Source organism: Leiobunum rupestre, chromosome 3 (assembly GCF_980474605.1).
Source record: "Leiobunum rupestre chromosome 3, qqLeiRupe1.1.hap1, whole genome shotgun sequence".
NCBI lineage: Eukaryota > Metazoa > Arthropoda > Arachnida > Opiliones > Sclerosomatidae > Leiobunum > Leiobunum rupestre.
Window position 1 is genome coordinate 262,194 of NC_143386.1, and position 26,267 is coordinate 288,460.

The window sequence follows — 26,267 nt, forward strand, 5'->3', positions numbered from 1 at the left end:
TTAAACTGCTTTAGTAACAGCATTTTTGTTTTAATATACAATGTCACGTTACACTAATAGAAATATTTCTTATGGAATGGAAACGAAAGGCACGAAAAATTGGTTAAGCCTTAAAAGTACTCCGAAAAACCAAACTTTTAACTCAGTTGTTCTTAACTTCGTAAATATTTAAAACTCCAATTCGATATTCCGCGCATTACACAAGCAACAATTGTAACGCCACCATCCTCGTTCCCTTGATCAGGACATTGGGAACACAAGTGAAGACCAGTTATACTAATGGCCAATGTCTGTATGGTATTTCGTTGATCAAGGTTAAATACGTTTTGAAAAAAGGGCCTAATCGAGCATTTTGAAAAACATGGCAAGATTATGTTCTAAGAAATATATAAATAAAGATCTATTTATAAATGAGTACATGATTCACTTAAATATGAAGAAATGGTATCGGAAAAATTTATCCCAGTTATTTAAAAGTATTATATTGAGTTGTAATTGTAAAAATATCTAAATGACATTTACATATGAAATTTCAGGCAGCAATCTTACTTTCGTTAATTTTCATTATCGTGGGTGGAATAATAACCTTGGGAGACATTTTGAACAATCGTTTCATAGTGAGCAGAAATGGTATAATTTTGAAGATATGTTTACGAAATTTCTGGAATACGTTTAAGTCACTCTTTGGAAATAGTAAGTTAAAAAACCACAATTTCAGTATTTCTGAAAATATAGCGTAAGTCGTAGAAAGGCCAATTTATTGCGAAAAGGCACATATCCTTTCAAAGATATACAAAACTGACAATGTCTTTAAGAAGTAAACATTTTACCGTCTAGATTTTAGAAACATTTTATTTAAACCCAAAAATTGGTAATTTGAAATTAATTTTATTTTTCTTACTTTTACTTACTTTTCCTTTGGTTCTTCATGGTCCCTTACAAACATTTTCGCCTTAAAATTAGCAGGACATATGCTGTATCTTGGATACCAGGCAGGAAAATGACTATAATTAGACGGCACTTAACTGCAGGTCTTTTCAATTTTTATTTGGCTGAATACTGTGCATAGGTTGCATTATTTGTTAAAAGGCTGAACAAGAATTGCAAGTACAGCCAGTTGTCTACAAGGCTTTTATCACAGACTGAAATTACGGCTCCATGCAGCGACTTTATTGCTGTAACTCGACTGCAACGTGTCTAATTTTTTTTTAATTTGTAGAACTCTGCTGCTATGTAGCTGTAAAACCAGCTTTTAAAAGTATTTTTACATGAATGCAACATAGTTGTTATTGGACTAGATTTGTAAAATAAACCCTTAGCAGGTCGGTATTAAACCTGTTAATTGTATAAAGGCTCAGCTGTGGTATTAGATGCATAAAACAGCAAATGCAGGTATATTTATTGTAGCCAAAAAAAGGCTGCCATTTAGCTTTAACCTGGACCATAATTCAGCAAGCGGTAATTTCAAGCGCCTGTACCCCTTTTAAAAAGGATCTGGTTTAATTTACCCACGTATGTGATGCTATTTGACTGTCAGTCTGCAATAGTGCTAAAGTTAACTGCAGATCAAAAAAAATGAAAATTTTGACTTGAAAAGCAGATTGGGAATTTGGCTGTTATTTCTACATTTTCTGTTCAATGGCTGTAAATTGCTTATAGAAGCGCCCTTTTACAAAATTAATGTTTCTTTATATTTAAAAGTAGTGCAACCATAATCATAACTTGAGCTGCGGATACAAAATATCTATAATTCAATAAGATTCTACACATGCACCAAATAATATTCTGGTTTGATACCTAAAATTTCGAATAATTTTAAAAAGGGTAGTGTGACAGCTTAGCATAGACCACTAGTGAGGGTCACGAACAATATTATAGCTGCGAAGAAATATGGTCCATAGGAAATGGGGGATCAATATTAAGATCCAAGTTCGATACCAATTTGATCAACTAAACGATAGATAGATTACATATCTAATAACATAAATTATTAACTCGGAATCTGAAAAATGTAACAGATATATTTCTAATAGCATTACCACTTAGACATACCCAAATGTAATGCTTGGATCATTTTAGTGTCCAATTGAAGAATCTTTATGAACTTTATCTTTGGGAATTCTTCTTCCAAAAACTAAGGCTTCATTTCCGGGGGCACTTGTAGAAGGTTTTAACTTAATGCACTTATACTTTAAAGTGCTGGCACTGACTTTTATACTATCTCGCATAATGAGTGAAACTTTCTCCAATGATAACTTAGATGCGTTAAATTTTTGATAAAAAGTAACTAAACAAGCGCTTCTACCTTCGATCTACCCTTGAACATAATCAAAGAAAATATCTTTGAAGTTTGAAAGAATGATGGCGCTCAAAAATAAGTGCTGGTGTTTTAAATATTTGTTTTCTATTTATCCCTGGAATCACGGTAGAAAATAAATTTCAGGTAATAGCCGACTGAGTTGTCAACGGCGCCGTTTTTCCGCCAGTTTGTATTTAAATTAACGCGTTAAAAATTTGCTGACGCTGATTTTAAAATTTTTGAGGGCCTATTGTCTAAATATACAAAAACAAGAACTTAAATTCATTTCTAGTCGGAAAGTTTGAAGTTATAAAAATAAAAATTTCCTTGGTTGACTTTAAATTCTTCTTTTCACCTATTGTCTGCGGGAAACCGTAAGTTGGCCACTATTGTCGTCTGCTCGGAATAACACTTATCATTGTCCGACAGTCTAGAAGTTAATACTTTCGGTTATTGTTAAATAGACTTCCAATTGAAGCGCCACTGTATGCATTTAATTTTTTTTAATATTTTCCACGCACCGCACTAAATTGATAATTTACAGAAACAATTTTGACGTATAATCACTGATTTACATTCGATTTACAGCCAGTAAGCAGCAGTTTAATAATTCCTGTTTATGTGCAGTATTATAGTGGCCCAAATAATAATTCGAAAGAGCTAGCTGCATACTCAGTCGATTTATAACTACAAAATAGTAGTTTAATTTATCCTGTTTATGAGGTGCTTTGGAGTCGGTTTTCACCGACTAGACAGCAAAAAAACGGTGTTACGGAAAAGCATGCCAAAAATTACGTGACGTGTTCTTTGGGTCAAATTGAGTCGAAAATGTCCAATGCAATGCTTCCGAGTTATTGGTCCTCAAAATTTGAATCCGTAACGTCGGAAAACGGGCAAAGGTGCAGTTTCTATCATTCCTTGGAGCCAATTTTATTTTTACTAAGCATTTGTTTTTTTCGAAAATGATAAGAAAACGATCACTAGTATCAAAAGTTCGATATTAAATTTGAATAAGTAGGATAAGTGTTGAAATTACGTTTTACATAAAACGAAGGTGTTTCAAAGTTTAACCGATGTTTAAATAAAAGTTAATAATTGAATTGGGATCTATTTATTCTTCAAATGTCATGAAATACGTACAAATTTAATTTAATTACAAAATTTTCTTCAAAATGACCACCTTCAATTGATTCTTGAACCCATTCGGCTACAATATGGTGGGGCTTCGTCGTTCAATTACCACATGAGCCTCCTCGTTGCTAATGTACGTCTTCCAGTAATTCAGGCAAAGTGTCTTATATTAACCATGCATACGCCTCACCATTTAGCCTAAGTGGAAGAAAGGGAGTTCCAAATAAATGGTTACTAACGACTACACAGCTGTTGGTTTGACTTAAACATTGTCGCGACTCGCGTGACGTTTTTTTGACTCCACTGATGGTTAAACTTTGTGGAAATTCAGTATAAATTCACAGCAAAATTGTTGGTCACTTATCATTCGTCACATTTTAACGTTATTGGCACGCACTTACCTCGCAAAATTCTGAGATTGCCTTTAAAAATTGTAATTACTTAAATATTGAACGTTTTACGTGCATTTAAGTTCTTTAAAAAGTGACGGAGAAGAGGAATTGAAATCTAGTTTTAAAAAAGTATTTAGATAAGCCACAATAAACCAGCTTTTGTTATCTGACTGATCTCTTCCTATCTACTTTACTGCTAACGGTTGACCTGATGCGGGGGGCGAGGGTCGTTCATAGGTTAGTCACTTCCATGGTTACAAATAAATGTCAGATTAATATTTGTAGTCCCACCTTTGTTTCGTAATAATACTTACCTGTGATTTATATCGCAATGACTTTCATATATCTTTTTTAATTAGATGGCTGCCGTTTTCTTCAACAACATAAAGTTTTGGTTAGGTATATTGAGCGCAACTAGTGCTTTTCATTATCTTTGGAATAAGCTTGTCCCTAGTTAGTTCTACGTTTGTTATTTTGTGCCTAATTTCCTACTCTAATTTGACGGTTAAGTGGTTATTCTTTACATCAATAATAGGTTCAAGAAGTAATTATATATCTGGAAGCATTATTATCGTCACATACGCCATATTTTCCATGCTGATTGTCATGCACATTTGCAATGAAATGCGCTCTAAGTTTTCAGAAGTGTGTTACAATAATATAGACGATCTCAGATCTCTCATTGAACAAAAGGATAAAGCTCCAATCGTCGTCGAAGGTTCTCCGAGTTTAAACCTACTTAAATTAAAGGTACAAACAGTTTACTATTATACTTCATTCTGCTCGTTTTTCCAATAATATGTCCCATTTGTTCTAATCAAAAACATTGAGTGCAACCGTTAGAAAAATCAATTTCAAGGGGAAGCGCCAATTGAGCCTACCAAATGTAAAATTATTTTGCAACACAACGTTAAGGTTTAGCTAAGACCTTGGTGTGGAAAAGCTGGGTGATTCACCATTAAGCATGGTCTTTAAGTCGATTTAATTGTCTTTTTGCGTAGGAGACCCGTCTACGGAACGCCAAAAAGCCACAAGCATAACTTTTGGACATGTCACATGTTTTTGACTAGTGCTTTTCCTTCACCATACATTGGCTTTTAATTGACTGAATATCATCGAATTTGCAACGTTTCCACCAATAAAGCCATGACGATTTAAGATCATTATTAATTCAACCATTTGAAATTGGCTGCTTCATTTGGGCGTAGCTGGGGAGGAGTCACGCTTTTACTTGACTCGACACAATTTAGACATGTCAAAATCATTTTTAGACATGTCAAAACTTCATTTCGACTAGACAATTTCTTCACGCATCTTGATTGGACTTGAGGTTTTTGACGGTAATTGGACAGAAATATTATTAACATAATTATTGAAAAACGCCATTCTGTTGGTTTATCAAAATTCGTAAAAGCCTTTATTGGCCTTTACGTGTCACGTGAAATAATTTAGTTACCTCCTTAAAAATCTCACGCCTTTATCCCATACTCGAACAAATTGAACATGTCAAAAACTTTCTGACTAGTTAAAAACTGTAGTCGAGTACGCCAAAGGTGTCTCAATTCCCGTCTCCTGAGCTCTTCGGAGTGCCATCCTCTGTGACGACCAATTCATTGGTCGATCCAAACGGTAATTCTCTAGTTCACGCAATTTCGATACTCTTTGCTTATAATGCCTGAGTTCAAAACATCGCTAAAAGATTTATACTCATTTGGTTTTACACAAACCAGAAATTGGAAAGCAGCATTTATTTTGCCAGTCTTAAAAACACAGTTGAAATAATTTAAACATGTTGTTTATTAAGCTCGCTTTCTAAAATCTTACACGTTGAAAGGATTCTTTGCTAAAATATCGTTAGTTATTAAAAACAACGCATTGGGATTTGACGCACACTTTCTATTTTCCGTTTCGAAACCGTCTCAGAAAAAATTAATGAAACTCAATTCCGACGCAGCCTTCTCGTACTGCCAAGTTTATTTTGCAATATCATTCGAAGCCTCCGTCTTAAATCTTTTTTGTCTATGCAGTTGCAAATCCTGTCACTATTATTATTATTTCTATAAATTAAAGGAATCGTTTGCTACCAAAAAACGATATACTGACGTAGCAGCGGAAGACGTAATCGCAGATTTATCGTAAAATAAACGGAAATAATAAAGAAACAATACATCCATTGCTGATTTAACCGTTGAAAACATTTTGGACATGTCTCGTTCCGTTGTATTGTGATACTTTTGGCGAGCTAAGCGACAAAAATTTACATCACTCACGAAAAATTTACATCACTCGCGATTGGGTAGTTTGAATGCCCACCATTCTGATTGGTTGAAAGGGATCGCAGATTTAGTCGTGACATTCCGAGACTAGTCAAAAACGTTTTTGCGCGACACATTTTCCAACTAGTGCCGAATTCTTGACATAGACATAATAAAGAAATAGACCCAAGATTCTACGAGGGGATAATACGGGAGCGATAACTAGCAGACAACCGGTATTTGTTCCGTATTCCTGTCGATTAGGCGATAAATTAAAAAATCATCACGTGACCCGTCACACATGTTCGTGTTTGTAATCTTTTAGGTACTCTGACGAGATTCGCTGTGAGAATTTAAAATAAGGTAAATTTTTATTATAATTTTTAAATAAGTCAATTAATTCTTTCAAAACACAAAAAAAAGCAGCAGCTTGTTATGGGAACATTCTGAGATTCTAAATAGTAAATTGTAAACAAAAGTAAATGGAATTTTGATGAAATGGATGATTCTACCTTGGATTAATAATATGACTCCAAGATTCTACTAAAGGTATGTAGCTATTGTCCTTGAAATAAAATTAGCTTTGACAATTTAAGTCTGATGGCTTGACCCTTCATTTCTAGATTTTTGTCCTTCGCTAATTTGTGGAGTCTGAGCTTGCAATATAAATTAATAACTTTCTTAATGATGATGTTCGATTCCAACTTCAGCATCAAACATGTTCGTGGTAATATGTCAATGCCAACAATATTTCGTAATACAGCAAGTTCTAGCTCTTAGGTGTAATTATGTTATTATAATTTGAGTAAGATCTCCTTGGTTTTAAGCCAATTTTGTTTAGTTGTTATGAAGAGATATTCCTCTCCCTATAAAAGAAATGTATTACGAAATATTGTTGGCATTGACATATTACCAGATCACCACGAACATGTTTGATGCTGAAGTTGGAATCGAACATCATCATTAAGAAAGTAATTAATTTATATTGCAAGCTCAGACTCCACAAATTAGCGAAGGAGAAAAATCTAGAAATGAAGGGTCAAGCCATCAGACTTAAATTGTCAAAGCTAATTTTATTTCAAGGACAATAGCTACATACCTTTAGTAGAATCATTATTAATCCAAGGTAGAATCATCCATTTCATCAAAATTCCATTTACTTTTGTTTAAAATTTAGAATCTCAGAATATTCCCATAACAAGCCATAACCACAACAAACCGGATAGTAGTACAGGAGTTACTTAAGCCTTTGACAAAATATCATTTCGCAATTATAATTTTTTGTTTTTAATTATAAGATCATCTGCTGCTTTTTATTTGGGTTTTGAAAGAATTAATTGACTTATTTAAAAATTATAATAAAAATTTACCTCATTTTAAATTCTCACAGCCAAAATATTCGCGAATCACGTCAGAGTACCTAAAAGATTACAAACACGAACATGTGTGACGTGTCACGTGATGATTTTTTTATTTTCTCGCCTAATCGACAGGCGTCGCTTAAACGTGGTACCACAGGAATACGGAACAATTACCGGTTGTCTGATAGCTATCGCTCCCGTATATTTTTGGCAAATCAAACTCCGCGTCAGGTGTCTATTTCTTTATTATGTCTATGATTCTTGACGTGCCTCGAATTTCGGACGTGTATAAATGTTTCGACTAGTCGAAAACTGTTGTATTGAGACACTTTTGGTGAGCTAAGCGACAGAAATTTACATCACTCGCGATTGGGTAATTTGAGTTTCCACCATTGTGATTGGTTGAAAGGCGTCGCAGATTTAGTCGTGACATTACGAGACTAGTCAAAAACGTTTTAAAGCGACACATTTCCGAACTAGTACCGAATTCTTGACGTGACTCGAAATTTGGACGTGTATAAAAGTTTCGAAAAGTCGAAAACTGTTGTATTGAGACACTTTCGGCTCTCGTTAGATTTCTATACGGGAATTGAGACACCTTTGCCGTACTCGACTACAGTTTTTAACTAGTCAGAAAGTTTTTGACATGTTCAATTTGTTGGAGGAGGGGATAAAGACATGAGATTTTTTAAAGAGATAACTAAATTATTCTACGCCCAAATGAAGCAGCCAATTTCAAATGGTTGAATAAATAATGATCTTAAATCGGCATGGCTTTATTGGTGGAAACATTGGAACTTCGATGGGATTCGGTCAATTAAAAGACAATGTTTAGTGAAGGAAAAGCACTAGTCAAAACCTTTGACATGTCCAAAAGTGTTGCTTGTGACACTTTTAGCGTTCCTTACCAGTCTGATATTTTTAAGTTTTCTCATCTGCAATTGCTGTTCTTCTGCAAGAAAAATACTTGAAAATTCTCTAAACATTTAAAAAAATTCCCCAAACATTTCCCAACGAATTTTAGTAGAGTGATTTTGGATTTTTTGCAGAATGTTAAAATATTTGACAATATTTAGAATTGACATTTTAAATAATGTCAATTTTAGTTTTAACTATAAATCAGCTGTTTATTAATTTTTATATAAAATGGTTTTTTTTTTAATTTTTTGGGTTAATTTTTATATGGTTATTTTAAATTTAAACCCAATAAAATGTTTTATTATTTAAAAAACAATTTCTTGTTCTGTTTGCGCGGGTCATTTTTCTTATTTCTCAAATAGTTTATTTTTGAGCCCCCACTCGTCTTTCAAAAAATAGTAATATAATCAAACCTAAATTCTTCCTAAAACTTTGAAATTTTTCTATAAAATTTCCTTTATTTTTCTCACGTTTTCCACGGACAAACTTTCTTTACGTTATATCTAAAAATTTGCATTTGATTTTATTCTAAAATCTTATGAAATATTTTTCCTATATACTCCAAAGCAATTTCTCTCAAAATTCCCTTTAACCTAAAATTACGATAAATAACTGGTAATCACAGAATATTTTACGAAAATAAGAAATCAGGGGTACAAAATATTTACGAGTGACTACCCCTATACGCCTTTAACTTTCCGAAGTGTTATTTAGATTACTTTCTAAACGTTCAAATCCCCAAAGACTACGTAGGGCTCTCGATGATTTCCTTAAGATTTCTTGAGACATTTTTTGTTAAGGTTCACACTGTCTCGTTCTAAGAAAAAATAAGATGGTTAGTTATATTTTTAAAAATTGACAAGGGTTTTTCCAAAAGCTGATTTACTGGAGCTAAATCAAATAACAATATTAATAAAACAGTTTGTGGTGGAAAATGTCCCAGTGTGGCTTTGAAGTTTAAGCTAACAAGTGTCATTTAAGTAACCTTATTACCTCAATTAAATATTTAGAGGTCTAAGAAAAAAGACAAATATTCTGGGCTTAAAAACAGATATCTGTTAAAGTTTTGGCTGTAGAATATCTCGGATCTGTCGCTGGCGATAGTTTGGCCTTGATCCATTCCTTGAGTTTCCGAAGCAACCGGGGACCAACGTTCGACGGAATATTTATCTCAACGCATAGCGATCGCGATCCAACGGGGAAATGCCGCATCGGTGCTGAATAGTGCTCGGATTTCGATTAATTTTTATCCATGAATAAAATAAGCTCGGCGATATTTAAATAATATTTATTTAAATAACCAATTGTTGAATAATAACTGTAAAATGTTTAAATAATCGAAAGTAAATAAGCCAATTATTTAAATAAAACAAACAATTATTTAAATAAATGCCACTTTTATTCAAATAAATGCTTGGTTGCGTAAAAAAATAATTAAATAAGTTAAAATTATATTCTTTTTACCAACGTTTTTTGAATAAATCGGATTTGTGGATAACGAATAAACAATTCCGAGCACTAGTGCTGAACACTTTCCCACCTGGCACCTCCCTTGGCGAAAACCTCTATTTTCTCTTATGTTTTTTGTAGAAATAGTAATTTCACTTGTAAAATATATAAGCTATGATACGTAATAAAAGAGATATTCTACTATTCAAAATAAAAAAAAACTAATATATTGGATAGGCTGAGACCACCCAGTCCACCCGACATCAAGCAAATGAAATATAGAACAATGAAAGGCATCTGCCAGCCCAAATTACCGGAACGTTTCAAAGGTGCCTAAGTTACTGAGTATATTGATACTGGTGAGGATTGCCGTGGGGTCGATTCGGTTTCGATTTCAAGTATTTTTGATCCAAATCAAGTCAACACGATAAGAATATTTTAATCCTTACCCGACCCACATAATAAATAAATAAATAGTTTGACTTAGCTGATGGAAAAAAAAATATTTTCGAATCGAAAACTTATTAAATAACTGACACGCGGAGAAAATTGTATAGGTTTTAAATAACTATTTCCGCTCTTATACATTGGTATTTGGTAAAGATGGTGTTGCTTGCTTTAAAATTACTTAATTACTTACCTCGAAATTCCCATTTAATATCTCCGTAGCTGTTGCAATAAGTAACATATCCTACTTTGTCATGCCTAGGTCATATATAAAGACTAAACAACGATTTTTCTACAGCAAATATTTGGTTTTTAATTTATTTTACGTAAACTACCATAATTTTTGAAGTTTATTATTAACAATAACCTTATTTCTGTAATCATTTACTCTTATTTATCCGTTGGAAAATTAGGATACATCCAAGGGAATAATAAGTAACCATTTAATTTTCGAGAAAATAAATATTTATTTAACTCTTAACTATTTCGCATTTATGTTAAACTTGTTAACTAATAAATCAAGATAATTTAGAAAATATTAATCAATATTTTTGAAACAAGTATATTGGTTTCTTCCGTCCTCATAGACAACACAACTTCTCTACCTGTTTGCATTTTCTACCTTTCTTTGATTTCTAATTCATTGGTGGTTCGTATTTAGTTAACATTTATGTGTTATTTATACTTTTCAATTCGTTTTGACCTGAATACCTATTTTTACGGAGTTTCGCGCCTTTATGGTCCGAGTTACTTGTAAATTTGGTGAATTCTTCTAAATTTTAGCTTTCTTCACCCTTTTTCGATAGACTTATGTACCTTTAAGGATTTTTCTTTCTTTCTGAGTATATTTGATCTTAATGAATACGAACACAGTGCTGATGAGCCGCAGAAGGGAAAATGAAATCTCTGGTTTAAGCTTTGATTTAGGTGTTCATATCTAAATGAAGGGTAGACCTTTTCAAGCTGGAAAATATGCAAGCTAAAACATGGTTCAAATTCAAACATAATGACTAAAGCTTAATTTTCACTGGACGAATTTTTCGGCTGCAATTTTCCGTTTTTCGTGACGTATATATTTCACTGGTTTATTTCTGACTGATTTTTAGGTGCGAAGACGAAAGAAACTGGATCCCTGTAGAAGAAAAGAATTGATTAGGGTTAATCTAATTGTGTATAATTTGGTCACTATTATATTAGTGACCAATATGTTAAAGAAAAAACAAAAATATACGAAAAAGTGCTGGGTTCGAGAAATGTTTCAGAAACGGGAAGAAAAAGGCTACTTAAATAATTTAGTTCAGGAAATGAGGGTTGGGGCCCAAGAAAGCTATTTTTAGTAAGCCTTGGTGAAAAAAAAATATTTATTTATTCGTTAATAAAATTGAACTTTTAAAATTTACATCTCGGTTCTTTCGTATGTCACCCGAAAAGTTTGACCCAATAATAGAGCTATAGTTAGAAATAGAATTAAAAAGAAAGACACTCGAATGAGAAAAGCCATTACACCAGAAGAGAGGCTCGCGGTTACATTATCAATATGTGTTTAACTAACTTAGTAAGTTCATTTAAATTTTAAAACAATATAATTTTCCTTTAGATTTCTAGCAGGTGGAGATTTGCAAATTAGCTTGTCTTTCGGGTTCGGGCAAAGGTACACCTAGGGTATCAAATATAATTCCTGAAACATGTCAAGCCATCTGGGATGTATTGTCACCTCTGTGAAAATTCAAATATCCAATGAAGAATGACGCTTTGTCAGCGATGGTTTTGACAAAATGCGGAATATGCCCCATTGTTTGGGGGTATTGGATGGAAAACATGTTGTGATTGACTGCCCACCCAGAAGTGGATCTAAATAAACAAAAATTTGCCGAAGCGGAAGTGGCACAGGAGGTGACGTCAAAATATATAGCGATCTTATTGGCTACTACAAAATAGAACCCGTTTTCGTTGACGGTCGCCGGAAATTATTTCGTCGGGATACGTTTTCGGGAATTTTATGTCCAGTGAAAACCTAGCTTTATTAGCATGTTTCAATTCTAAACATATACAACCTAAACATTTTCAGTTGGACTCTTAAAGTGATAACCGACAAAGTCTGCAATCTAATTTCCTGAACATAAGCATGCACCCCGTCATTGTAAACTTATTTTTGGTATTCTAGTCGGAATCAACCTTACCAGTCTTTGTCTACTACAACTAAGAACCTTACCGCCAGGCCGGCCTTACGGTGCGCGGGAGCCTATGCAGTAAGTTGTGAGATAGGGCCCTTACTCACCTTGCTCTTATGCCGACCCTGCTAACCTTTATTCGGAACCTAATTTATTTTTGGAGAAAGAGCCTAAATATATTAAAAATAGTGGAATGGAACAAATTTTTGGATGGTACAGCTCTCTATATTACAAGGGAATTGACATAAATCATAAAATTTACTTTAAATACAAATATTTCAAATATTTAATAAAATCATTTTAGTGTGAAGGAAAACCTCGTCTGAAGAGTTTAATTAAAAGGATCGAATTATCAAAACCCATTTTGCCAGAGGAACTTTTCTTAGATTCATTTTATTTGGAATATCCAAAGAACAAAGTTCTTGTTGTAACCGAAATGTACCTATTGTTAGGAATTTCTTTCTCACTGGAAATGTCGCACGCAGAAACACCAAAAAAATATTTCTCGAAACCAATAGCTGGAGATTATGTGGTTTACGGAACATCGTTCCGCCTAGCAAGAAATAAAATGCTCATGGAGAAAACCAATTTTCTGTACGTTTTTACTATCCGTTTCATGATATTTTCAGTTACTCCTATACGATTGTTATTTTCAAAATTATGAATTGGCCTTTAGTTTGATAGTACAGGCTTGCTCTTTGAAAAAAAGCTGGAGGATCAAGTTTAAAGTATTTAAAATCACCTTTAGTACATATACAATGTGTAACTCCAAACTAGTGTAAGAGTTATGCGAAGGAATGAAAAAACTCAACGATTCAAAGTACACTATAAAGCAAATATTTTAACAATAAATTTGCTTTATAGTGTACTTTGAATCGTTGAGGTTTTTCATTCCTTCGCATACCCCTTTAGTACACTGGAAAATTCCACACCGGAAGACCTATTCATTTATCGATTGAGTTATTCTGTATTTTTGAATCCTCCACACAGTTCCTTTCCCTGCTGTTATGTTACTCGGTTGCAATAATGTAGCGCCAGGTGTCATTCTTGTACGAAATTTCTTATCAAAGGTTTTCAATACCTTTCATTAATATTGTACAATGTATCAATCGAAAGATCAGAATCTAAATAATGCCTAATAATTTTTTACAGTACAATAATGATGTGGTTATAATGTTTAATAATATTTGTAGGTTACCTAAGCTGTATAAAAAAACGCTATTCTCCCTGGCATTTAGAAAATTGAAAATTTTACAATGAAGTGCTCTTGTATTGCCTGTTGGAAAATGGTGTAGTGGATTCTGGCTTATCCCAGTTAAAGCTACGGAAATATATAGTTTAAAATCTCCATCATGCAAATCCTTTCCTAAAAAGTTTATTAAAGACCCATTTTGGATTTAAAATAAACTGAAACCAAGTTAAAATAATTATGCTATTTTAAACGGTTTTATAGAACATACTTTATGCCCGAAATAAACAATAATTTACAATAAGCAATTAATATTATTTGATATGTATCAAAATAGAACAATTATTAACAATGTGTTTTTATCACAGGGTAACTGATATGTTTGAGAGAAAATGGGATTGGTATCGAAAACTCTCGCGGCAATTAACATTCAATAAAGTGACTTGGGTCCAGCCCGAAGAAACCATTATTTTAGGATTTAGCGACATTCGTGCTGTCTTTAAATTGTACGCGTTCTTAATTACCTTGACAATTTCTTTCCACATTCTGGAACATTTTAAAGAGTGGCTTTGTTAAGTCCTTTTACTATAAAAGTATACATGGTGAACAGGTTCACTAGCGTTTATTTAACTATTTATATTTCAAAGCAATAATTTAAAGTCGTTTAATAGAACCCTATTCTTGTATTTAATATTTGTTTAATATTTCATTGAACTAAATATTAATTGTAGAAAAATCGATTTACTACTTTCCAGACCGGCTAGCGTAATCTCTAAACTAATATCTCATATCACGTGAAAATCCTAAATTTTGCAACATCTTTTTTTAAATAAACGACTTTAATTGAAACTCTTAGTTCTGTTCTTGCAAATTTACTAAAAGCTAATTTTAATTGTTTATAAAACATTTTCAATTATAAATATTAAATTAGTTTGATTTGTAATTACCGCCTTAATGAAAAATTCAAACAAGTCATAGACCGATTGCGTTAATGTTTTATTTTGAAAATGTGTACAGCCTTTTTCAACTGGGTTAACGTATCGGGTCTTGGGAGTTTCCATAACTGAGGAAGGAGCCAAATCTGGTTAAGACTTCAAAGAATACATTGTTGACCCAGGTGCACCTTCAACTCTCAGTATTGGGGTTGACAAGTTAACTTAAGAACATTTCAACTAAATTTGGTCAATTTGAAGTCTTAGCGATTACATTTAGATTAAATTAGCTTAAAAGAGAATAGTGAAGACTGTGATTGAGGTTTGCCAAGATATTGTTTAAGAAACAATTAATCATAGATAAAGTTCAACAACGAAAATAGATGAACATACATAAGAAACGGTTATAAAATCTTACCCACACAAGGGGGAGGGCGAGCAGTAGCTGCGTACATTTCAAGGAAACTGTTGTAACTGATAAAGACCATCGTTGGGTCTACTGTACTTTATCTTTTACCTTTCATTTTTTATGGCAACAAATGTTTTTTAGCTGCATATATAAACGTACAATATTCGTTGTCTGTTTCCAAATTGTTGACTTGCTCTGAATAAACTCAGTTCATTATATTTTAATCTTGCGTACTCCATCCACATAACGACAGGTTATGGGCCCAGCACGCTCCCACTGCGCTTAGATTAGTAGCTAAAGTATTTGCATAGGGTTAGTCTTTGTCAGGAAAGAAGTACGCGTCAAGAAGATCATTACAGAAGGACACAAGCTCCTGTTCAGTCATGGCAACTAGTCACAATGTAAGGATCGAGAGGCTCAGTAAAGACAATTACGACACCTGGAAAATGCAAGTCGAAGCGCTACTTGTCAAGAATGACGTATGGACCTACGTGGATGGAAGTAATCCGAGACCAATATTAGTGAACGGTACCAATGGAAATTCGGCGACCGTTGCAGATTGGGACCGGATGGATAGAAAGGCCAAATCCGATCTAGTACTTGCAATCACCCCATCGGAACTGAAGCAGATCAAAAACTGTGCCACATCTCGAGACGTATGGTTAAAACTCGAATCGATTTACCAGTCTCGAGGACCTGCCCGTAAAGCGACATTGCTGAAGAGACTCACGCTCAACAAAATGGTGGAAGGCGAAGATGTACACGAGCACGTGAAGCAGTTCTTCGATACAGTCGACCGTCTGGAGGAAATGGAGCTGAAAATCAACGATGACCTGCTGGCCATCATGCTTCTATACAGCCTGCCGGACAGTTTCGAAAACTTCAGATGCGCTATCGAGTCACGGGACACCCTGCCTGAACCAGACGCTTTAAAAATCAAAATCATTGAAGAAGCGGACGCGAGGAAGTCTAAAGAGAAGGACACGATTCAGAACGCCATGGTTGCCTTTAAGAAACAACCACGCAAGAAACAATACAAGCTGAATACTGAAGTTTTGAAATCCAACAGTCAAGCTGAGAAAGCCGTTTTCAAGTACAAGTGTCACCGGTGCGGAAAACCTGGTCACAAAGCTGCGGATTGCAAGAATAATCTTCCAGATAAAGCTGGAAAAGCCGAAGAAAAAGCTAACGTAGTCACCGAATGCCGAAGAAACCTCGAAGAGTTCGCTTTCTACACCGATCGAAACGAACAAGACGTCTGGTGTTTGGACAGCGGAGCAACTTCGCATATGACGTCGAAGGGAGAGAAGTTCGAAAGTATCGAAGAGGTCGACAAAACGCTTAATTTAGCCAACAATGACTCGACGGAGATTAAAGGCATCGGCACTGTCAAAATCGAAACGACAAACGGCGAAACGGGAAGAATACTAAAACTGAAAAAAACCCTTCTTGTTCCGGACTTGAGAACGAACTTGATGTCTATATCCAAGGTTACGGATAGAGGTTACGAAGTACTTTTTAAAAAGTCAAAGGCCATCATCCTGAAAACCAATGGGGAAGCAATCGCCATCGCTGATCGGATAGGAGATCTATTTTTCTTGAGGAAGGATACGGAAGCAGTCAACGCCGCGCAAGTCGAAATTACTCCAAAGTCTAACTTGGAAGACTGGCATTACAGATTGGGTCACGTCCACGAAAGAAGCCTGAAAGACATGGCCCGGAAGAATAAGGCTCACGGTTTCAAGCTGGCGAACGAGGAAATCCTATCGACCTGCGAGATCTGCGTCATGGGAAAACAATCTCGAACACAGTTTCCAAAATCTGAAGAAAACCGGACATCTGAGCTCCTGGAACTAATCCACACAGACGTATGCGGACCAATGCGGGTTTCTTCGATAGGTGGTTCAAAATATTTCGTCGTCTTCACCGACGACTATTCAAGGTGGAGTGAAGTTTCGTTTTTAAAAACGAAAGATGAAGTCTTGGACGCTTTCAAGGACTTTAAAAACCGAGTCGAGTGCCAAACGGGAAGAAAAATCAAGGCTTTGCAATCCGACAACGGAACGGAATACTGCAACAACAATTTCGACCATTTCCTAAAAGAAAGTGGAATTTCGAGGAGACTTACCATTCCCCACACGCCACAACAGAACGGAATTTCGGAGAGGAAGAATCGCACGTTAGTGGAGACGGCGAGATGCATGCTAATCCATTCTAAGTTGCCACCATCATTCTGGAGCGAAGCCATCGCCACAGCTAATTACATCAGAAACAGATGTCCTTCTCGAAGCATAAATGGTGATTTACCCTTTACAAGATGGACGGGAAGGAAACCCACCCTAAGTTATCTGCGAACTTTTGGCGTAAAAGCACTGATTCTGGATGAAAAAGATACGAAGGGAAAGTTTGATTCAAGAAGCAAAGAGGCGGTCTTCATCGGCTACTCCGCGGAATCGAAAGCGTACCGTTTTTGGCTGCCAAATGAAAGGAAAATAGTAAGAAGTCGAAATGCCAAATTCTTGGCAAAATTTGATCAAAACGACAACTACGAAGATTTCATTAGCCCGGATATGTACGCTGAGTACGAAGTTAAAGAATGTCATGACTCCACGAAATCTGAAACAGTCGATGCTGAAATAAATTCACCCACTGAAACGACGAACGTTGAACCAACTGAAGTTGGAGTGCAAAGCGTCGATTCAACGGAATTGAAGAAAGGACCTGGACGGCCTAAACTAATACGTACTGGAGAGCCTGGAAGACCAAAAAAGCAGTATAACATGATCCCAAACAGCACTACTCTATCTGAAATCCAAAATGAGTCAGCAAGCCTGATTGGTATCCCAGACCCAGCGAACATAAAGGAGGCGATGGCTTCCGAAAATGCAATGGACTGGAAGGTGGCGACCGTAAGCGAATTCGTGTCCCAAATAAAGTGCAAGACATGGGAAATTGTTACCCAGCCGGAAAACCGCAAAGCCATTGGCAACCGCCTGGTTTTTCGAACCAAATATGACGGAAACGGCCAAGTTGAACGACGAAAAGTTCGACTTGTCGCCAAAGGATTTGCCCAGCAGACTGGAGTGGATTTCCAAGAAACATTTGCCCCAGTTGTCAGATCCAGTTCAATCAGACTCTTAATGGCATTATCCGTGGAGCTTGACTTGATGGTTCATCAAATGGACGTCGTAACTGCATATCTAAATGGCGACATTGATGAAGAAATTTATATGGATGTACCAGATGGCCTTGTAGATGTCCTCCAAGCGATCGTTAAAGCGAACAAAGAAAGCGATGAAGTCGTCAAAACTTCTCGCAAATGGCTCTCCGACTTACAAGGATCAAATAAAGTATGTCGCATCAAGAAGGCCTTGTACGGGTTGAAGCAGTCTGGAAGGCAGTGGTACAAACAACTGGACAAACGTCTGCGTGAGATAGGAATGCGCCCCTTGAAGGCTGACCCCTGCGTTTACATCTCGAAGAAAGGCGAAGACATAATGCTCATCGCCATTTACGTCGACGACTTAATCATTGCTTGCAACAATGCCCGATGGATGGAGGAGACGAAATCCGAACTGAAAAAGAAATTTGAAATGAAGGACCTGGGTGCTATTCACCATTGCCTAGGCATCGAATTCCGGCAAGACCTCGTAAAATCAACTATCCGCATGTCGCAATCAAAGTATACGGAGGCAGTACTTCAACGTTTTTCAATGCAAGATTCGAAACCAATATCTACCCCGCTGAACGCCAACGAGAAATTGATAAAACCCGAATCTCCGTCGGAAGAGAGCATGGAAAGTTTTCCGTACCAAAGCCTTGTCGGATCCTTGATGTACTTGGCCGTTTCCACTCGTCCCGATATCTCGTACGCAGTGAGCACCTTGAGTCAGTTCAATACCAACTACAACGAAGAGCACTGGAAAGCTGGAAAGCGAGTTTTACGTTACTTGAGGGGTACAACTCAACATGGACTTCTTTTCAAAAAGAGTGGAGAAGAGCTACAAGGATTCGTTGATGCCGATTGGGGAGGCTGTGTAAATGATCGACGTTCGTACACCGGTCACTTTTTTTAAACTGGCAAATGGAGCTGTCGTGTGGGAGGCGAAAAAACAAAAGACAGTCGCACTCTCAAGCACTGAGGCCGAATACATGGCTATGACGGAAGCGACAAAAGAAGCGATGTACCTTAAACAGTTCCTAGGGGAGATTGGAATCTCAACAAATTCCATCTTAATTTACAACGACAACCAAGGAGCCCAAAAGCTTGTCCGAAACCCGATCTTCCATTCCCGCACAAAACATATAGACATCCGTCATCACTTCATCAGAGAAGCGTTCGAATCTGGAGCCATCGACTTGAAATACATGTCAACGAATGATATGCCTGCAGACGTGTTAACGAAGGGACTCTTTGCACCAAAACACCATTCCTGCATCCAGAATTTGGGTATTAAAGATCATCAGTAAATCTGACGCCAAAGCTAAAATATTAATAATCCAGCTCTGGACTTTAAGGGGGACTGTTGTAACTGATAAAGACCATCGTTGGGTCTACTGTACTTTATCTTTTACCTTTCATTTTTTATGGCAACAAATGTTTTTTAGCTGCATATATAAACGTACAATATTCGTTGTCTGTTTCCAAATTGTTGACTTGCTCTGAATAAACTCAGTTCATTATATTTTAATCTTGCGTACTCCATCCACATAACGACAGAAACTTAATAATATTGGCAGCAGCAATCTTATTTAGATATTAAAATACAAGAAAAAACCAAACGTCATTCCTGGTGGCGCTTATTATGATGACGTTGTGTAGCAACGAAGAACGGTGTGGCGAGGGTGGCGCGAGAAATAGATCCGCGTAGTAAGGATAAAAGCCCTAGTTAGACCGGGCGCGGGAGCCGCGGTCTCTTGGAATCCGTCTTTAATTTATTTTTCAAAGTGTATCCTTTGTCGCAATTATAAAATCTTCCTCTAGTTTAAATATGAATGCTGTGAAGTGGTTTTTTAAAATTATATAATTTTTGGAACACTCAAGACCCGTGACTCTGGGAATCTCGGGACGAATGCCTACCAATTAAATTATTTCTGGGATCGTCACCTACGTCTGGCATATCAAAAAGGATGAATCACCAAAATCGTTTACTCTCAGTTAGTTTGGCAGAAGATCACTTTACACCCATTCGGGATGACCACCATAAAATAAAACAATTTTCTTCCATTTCAAGTGCGCGTAAATTCTAAAATAGAAATACAACAAGATAGGTAACACTTACACAAATAAATTAAAAAAAACATCCGTCGGCAAACCTCAATACCTTTCTTTTTCAATACTACAGGGTTTTAAAAACAAAAATGGGCTTCAAGCTTTGAAGTTTGATCTATTTCATGGCTGAAATGTAGTACAGAAAAGGGAATGGAGCTAAGCCACGAGTGGCTTGTAAGCCCCACAGAGAAGGATAGTATGTTGACTGTTTGGGCAACGAAACAAAAAGGAAAGGAAGGAGGAGATCTGGCCAGTTACAACCCCATTCCCTTTTCTGTGTATCAAGCCACCGTCTGTGTGGGCTTGTAAAACAAGATTCAGAAACGAGATGTTAAAAACGCGGACGACCAGCGCACGGGTGACCCCTAGCTAAAAGATTTTTGAGAGAGGGCGTTGGAACTAATAGTTCATAAAATAGCAATATTTTTTACTTATTATCAAAGGTACCTTGAAATTTAAAATATTCAGAATTTAACGTTACAATCGCTGAATTCAAAACTAAACTTATGTGCTTCTTATCACCACGTTTGAATGCAGTTCCTTGCAAGCAAAGTTGCCAAAAACTATAATTTTTATATTTGAAAAATTACTTATTATACAATGACTTAAATTCTTACCCTTGACGCACACGACTTTTTCTAGACCATGATGCAAACTTATACAACCTAATCAATAATATCAATAATAAACTTGATAGAATTTATAACTGGCTCACTTGCAACGCCATAAAACTAATTTTCATTAAAACGTTTTATATGGTTTTCTACATCAAAATTCAAAAACTAAAATATATCTCCTAACATCAATATAGTCATAAATAATAAATTATTTCCTAGAGCGGATAGATTTAAATACCTTGGAAATTGGTTTGACAAAAAACTAACGAACATATAGACCAGATTGCTAAAATAATAACTTCTAGTATATATACAATTAATAAGAATCGTTATATATTCAGTGAAAAATTGTGGTAACAACTTTACTACGCCATAATATCTCCTCGCCTAATTTTCTATATCTCATAATGGCAAATTTCCATAGAATTCATAAATTACAATAAAAATTGTTGAATTATTAAAAGAAAACCTTATTACGAGGCAATCAGATTTTTTTAAATTCCCTTAATTTATATTATGCTCAATAACTGTTTAAATATAATTGCCTAATCTTTATCCATAAATTACTAAATCAACTCGACAACGATCTTTATAATTTCGCCCTCACAATAAATATCACCTTACTTTCCGTACCATCGGCAAATAAATCGAGAAAAATTAATTCAATATTTTACGCCGGTGTTAGACTGTATAATTCTTTCCAGAAAAATGTACAAAACTCAAGAAATTTCTTTGCTATTATACAAAATGTAAACCAATTAATCCGAGACATCTAAATCCACATCTACTACAGTTACTTAAACTTAACATGTCTTTGATTCAAATCTAAAATTGCAATATTATAATAATAAATGAATAATAGCAACACTCTCTAATACAATATCTATTGACTAATATAACGTTTAAAAAATACTTAATCTATGTAAATTTGTTGTCGGGCATAAGGCCTAAAAGTCATTTAGGACTTGGACGTAACCTTTCGAGTGTATCACAATTTTTTTGATTTTCTTTATTAAATTACAATTGAATTGTAATTAACCGGACATGTGTATATTAATGCACTGTTATGAAGGTCATTTATCCTTGTAAATCTGAAGGTTTTTCCAGCCTTTTGCCAAGATGGCGGTGAATACTCAGTCAAGACCACACGGCAGATAACTTAACATTTATAAGAAAAAAACCTACATTTGTAAAAATTAAAAAACCCCTATTTTTGTCGGATGGTTTTCTATAATGTTTTACACTATTTGAAGAACATAAATTAATGCTAAAAATAATGTTATATGCGAAGTAATAACCACTTAATAATACAAAAACCTAACCAGGAAATGAAGTTAAAGTATGCTAGAGTAGTATGTAAAGAAAAATTGCTTTATCAACTGACTTTTAAATATTGAACCTGTACTCTAAATGTAAATCAATGTCGTACACCTGAAATGCTGTATTTTGAGATTAAATTCGGGACACTGTACCCAGCCTTAAGGAGAGGCACGCTGCAAAAGCTATATCTGCACATTTTAAAATATGTGAATAATTAATTGCACGCCACGACGTGTCCATCGCTACAAACTTTTGGTTAATATTTCCAACTACAATTTTGACTTGTAAATAAAAAATAAAGCGAATATTATAAACAACAGGTCCTTCGACGCTTTTTCTTTGTTATTTAAAACTGAAACTAAATCATTAAAGATTAATACCATATCAGTCTTAAATGTTTATTTTTAAGAAATTTAATTATTTTACCTTTTCAGGTGCGCTAAGGTAAATTGATAACACCCTTCAATTACTAGTCATGTAAAACAGAGGGTGTCAACCCAATGCATAGCAAAATTTTTGTGTGTTTCTCCGAAAAGAAATCATTAAATGTACGAACTTTAGTTAAATCAAGTTACGTTAAATCGGCCGTAATATCGTGTTTGTTACTGCAATAGATCTTAGTTGTCCCACAAAAAGTTTAAATTTTTTATTTTGCCGCGTTTTTGGATAGTTACCTATACAGTGTAACGCTGCTTCTTGTATTTTTTTTCATTTAATCTTAACCAGCCAATCTTTAAATACTATAGTCCTAGCTGAATGTTTTAACAAAATATTGGCATCCAATTATTAAAATTTAATCACGTACGAATGTGAACTCTCAAAAATAGAACCTTAGCTGATACTATTAAATATAAGGTTATTGAAACGTCATTCATAAATTAGTGCATACCATGCCAGATATGTAAAGTAAGGAATAGTTTAAAGATTGCAACATAGATTCACAATCCTTTGGAATTGACCAGCTGAAAACAAAGCATGTTTTCAAGTAAACTTAAGTTATCGACTGAAGGCACTAACAGTCTAAAATAGTTCTTCCAACCGCAATAGGTTTTCTGATTCTTCTCTGAAACACTGTCTGTTTTGGTTTAATCTGATTTTGGAATTTATTTGTACGCTATCTGCAGATAAAAATTATCTGGTTTAAAGTTATTTAAATAAAATGATAAAAATTAAGGGCCCGTTCCAGAGACATTTTCAAAAGTCTCGTAAATTAAAAAGTTACGAGACCAAATCAACGAGACCCGAGCTCTCTTATCTTAAACTAGTTTCAGAGACAACTTTTCAAGAATTTGTAAACTCCCGCTCTCGTATCTTTGACCTTTTTCTATAAGCTCCGCCCCCCGCCATAGCCAATAGAAACGCCGGAAAGTATCGGTCGGAAGCGGTTCACTTCAATCGCTCAATTAAGCCTTAGCGTTGTTTGTTAATTCTTCAGAGATGGGGGTAAATGTGAGCCCTCTCTACTGACCTACTCTCCCACAAGAGGAGAATTGCGAGAAAAAAGAACAACGATTTTTAGTCCCACTCCCTCTCTCTCTCTCTCTCTAGGAGAGCTGTAACCGGAGAGGGATTTTCCACCTCTTTCGACGCGCTTCGCGATCTCCCTCTTTCAAAAGAGGAAATGAAGTGTCCCTTTTTCACTCTCACTCTCGTTACTAACGCTCGCTCGGGCTAAAACTGCAGACAATAAAACACTGTCACACTGTACTTTGCTATCAGCCTTTAGAAGCCAAGGTGCATTTAAATTACCATATAATTATATCAATTTTAATTTATTTTATCTTCTGAATAGTTCAGAGCTATGGCAAAGTTGCCTTAACAGCTTTGTAAGTCACCAAGTGGCGCATGTTTGAGGCAAATCGAAATAATACGGGCAAGCTCAAGTACAAATAAAAAGGGATTCTAACGGTGATCTGGTATCTGTTGCTTTCCAAGATAAACTGGACTATTTTGAATCCGATACCTTTAGCAGATAACATATTTTGCAGATACGCTTTGCGCTTGTCTGACAAACCATTAAATGATTATCACGGGTTGATCTGCTTTTTAAATTCTATCTTTCCATTAAAAAAAGTTTCCATTATGCTATGCTTATACCCAAGGCACCACCCAGCGGCGTAGGAACCGAGGGGAATTTTGCCTGGGGGCAACCCATGTAAATGCCCCCCCCCCCCTGGAAATTGCTTTTATTCATACCATAGTCCATCGGGCGGGGACGTCGTACCTTGGTCAAAATCCAAAAATATACATAATATCATTTAGTATTTTAGTAGCCTACTAAGTCTACTTACTTTTCGTAAAATTATTTCAAAACATAACTTAGACAATGTATGAGTTTTAAGTCTTTTTTCTAAAGTAGTATTAGATTAGTTTCGTGATATACCTCTGCACCTTGGGAAATACCAAAATTGCGTGTTTTGCACGACCTTTATCTTGCAACCTACGATTTCTTCAGTTGGTTTCGCGCCACGGCTTTGCCCAGGTAGTTAAATAGTAAATATGTTTTGAATTATTTCAAAGTCACTGTTTGTAGGCCTATTAATTTTATTTGGAATAAAAGTTTACGCAATCAGGTAAGATGTTAAAGAATAATCTAAGATCGTTTAAAAATTTATCACTGAAGCCCAGTTCACACTATACAATTAATTGGGCCACTTAATTGAAACCAACTAATTGTAAGCAAGAAAATTGTACAGTGTGAACAGAAAAAGTTGGAACAATGGTTACAATTTTTCTGTTCACACTATTCAATTTTCTTGCTTACAATTCAATTAAGTGGCCCAATTAATTGTTTAGTGTGAACGGGGCTTTAGGCTTCTAACTTTCTATGATTCCTTTATTTAACAGACTTAATTTTTAATATGTTGATATGTAAATTATCACTCAATTAGGTCTGATGTTGAAAATTTATATCTTACAAAGTTATCACTACTGAGCCTTCTAATTTTTTATGAATACACGTTATTTTTGTTACACTAGGCTTAACAAAAAATATATCTGGGAGGCAATTCTCCAATTTATCTCGACCTCACTCTCGATGTCAACTCGAAGTCGATCTCGAAGGCGATCACTTCGATCGAGAAGTCATTTCTAAATAAACGCTATTCTATACTTCATCGAAATCGACTTCGAAGTGATACATCTCGACTCTCGACAAGCGAGTAGACCACGTGGGTTCTACATATTTCCGGTTGTAATCGCGCACAGGCTCTCTATTTACCGACCAATAAGAATACACCATCACAAAAACAGCTGATTACAAACGCACATGTTTTATAGTTTAGAGAAAGGATATTTATTTTCATTGTAATACTGCAGTATATATTTAAAGTCCAAAGGATTTATTGTTTGGTAAAAAGTTTTGGTGTAAAGAATTGGTTGTGTTTTTTTAGGGAAATTTCTATTATTAGCTTAGAATTATCTTCTATAAAGAAATAAATTAATCGCTGAACTAATTTTTTCAATGTCGGAGAGACAAAGTCGTGTTTCAGTTTCCCAGAAAAAGGCAATAGTGGAATTTTTGTCTCATCATGAACAATTCAAGCCGAGCTATAGCAAGCGACATTGCTTTTTTCCCTAAGAAAGTAAGAAAGACGGTTTGGGTAGTGGACTAGTGGTAGCTTTTTGGCAACACGGGAGAAGGGTGGGGGGAGGGAGTTAAAAAGAACTACCAGCTCGATAATTGGTTGAAACCTCTGTCGAAAGCGATCGCGTAAGCTTCAGACACGAAGAGATCGACTTCGAGAAGTCCATCGAATTCGAATAGCATTTTTCGACAAATATTTTATAGAATAGCGTTTTTCGACATCTCGTGAGAACGATTCGAGATCGAGAGAGATCTCGATCGAGAACTGCTTACATAATAGGGCCCCTGATTATCTTTAGATCACATGTTTAAAATTTATTAAACATAAAACAGTTATGACTGAGGTTTCTAGCTTTCTACGACTACATGTTTTGTTATACGAAACTTAATAAAATATATTTTACACAAAAGTGAACTTAAATATTTAAACATTAAGTGAAAGATTTTGTAAATTTAAAGTTAAAATCTTAGGTACTGTTAATAGGTTACAGACTAGAGCACGGGAAAATTCATCATTCA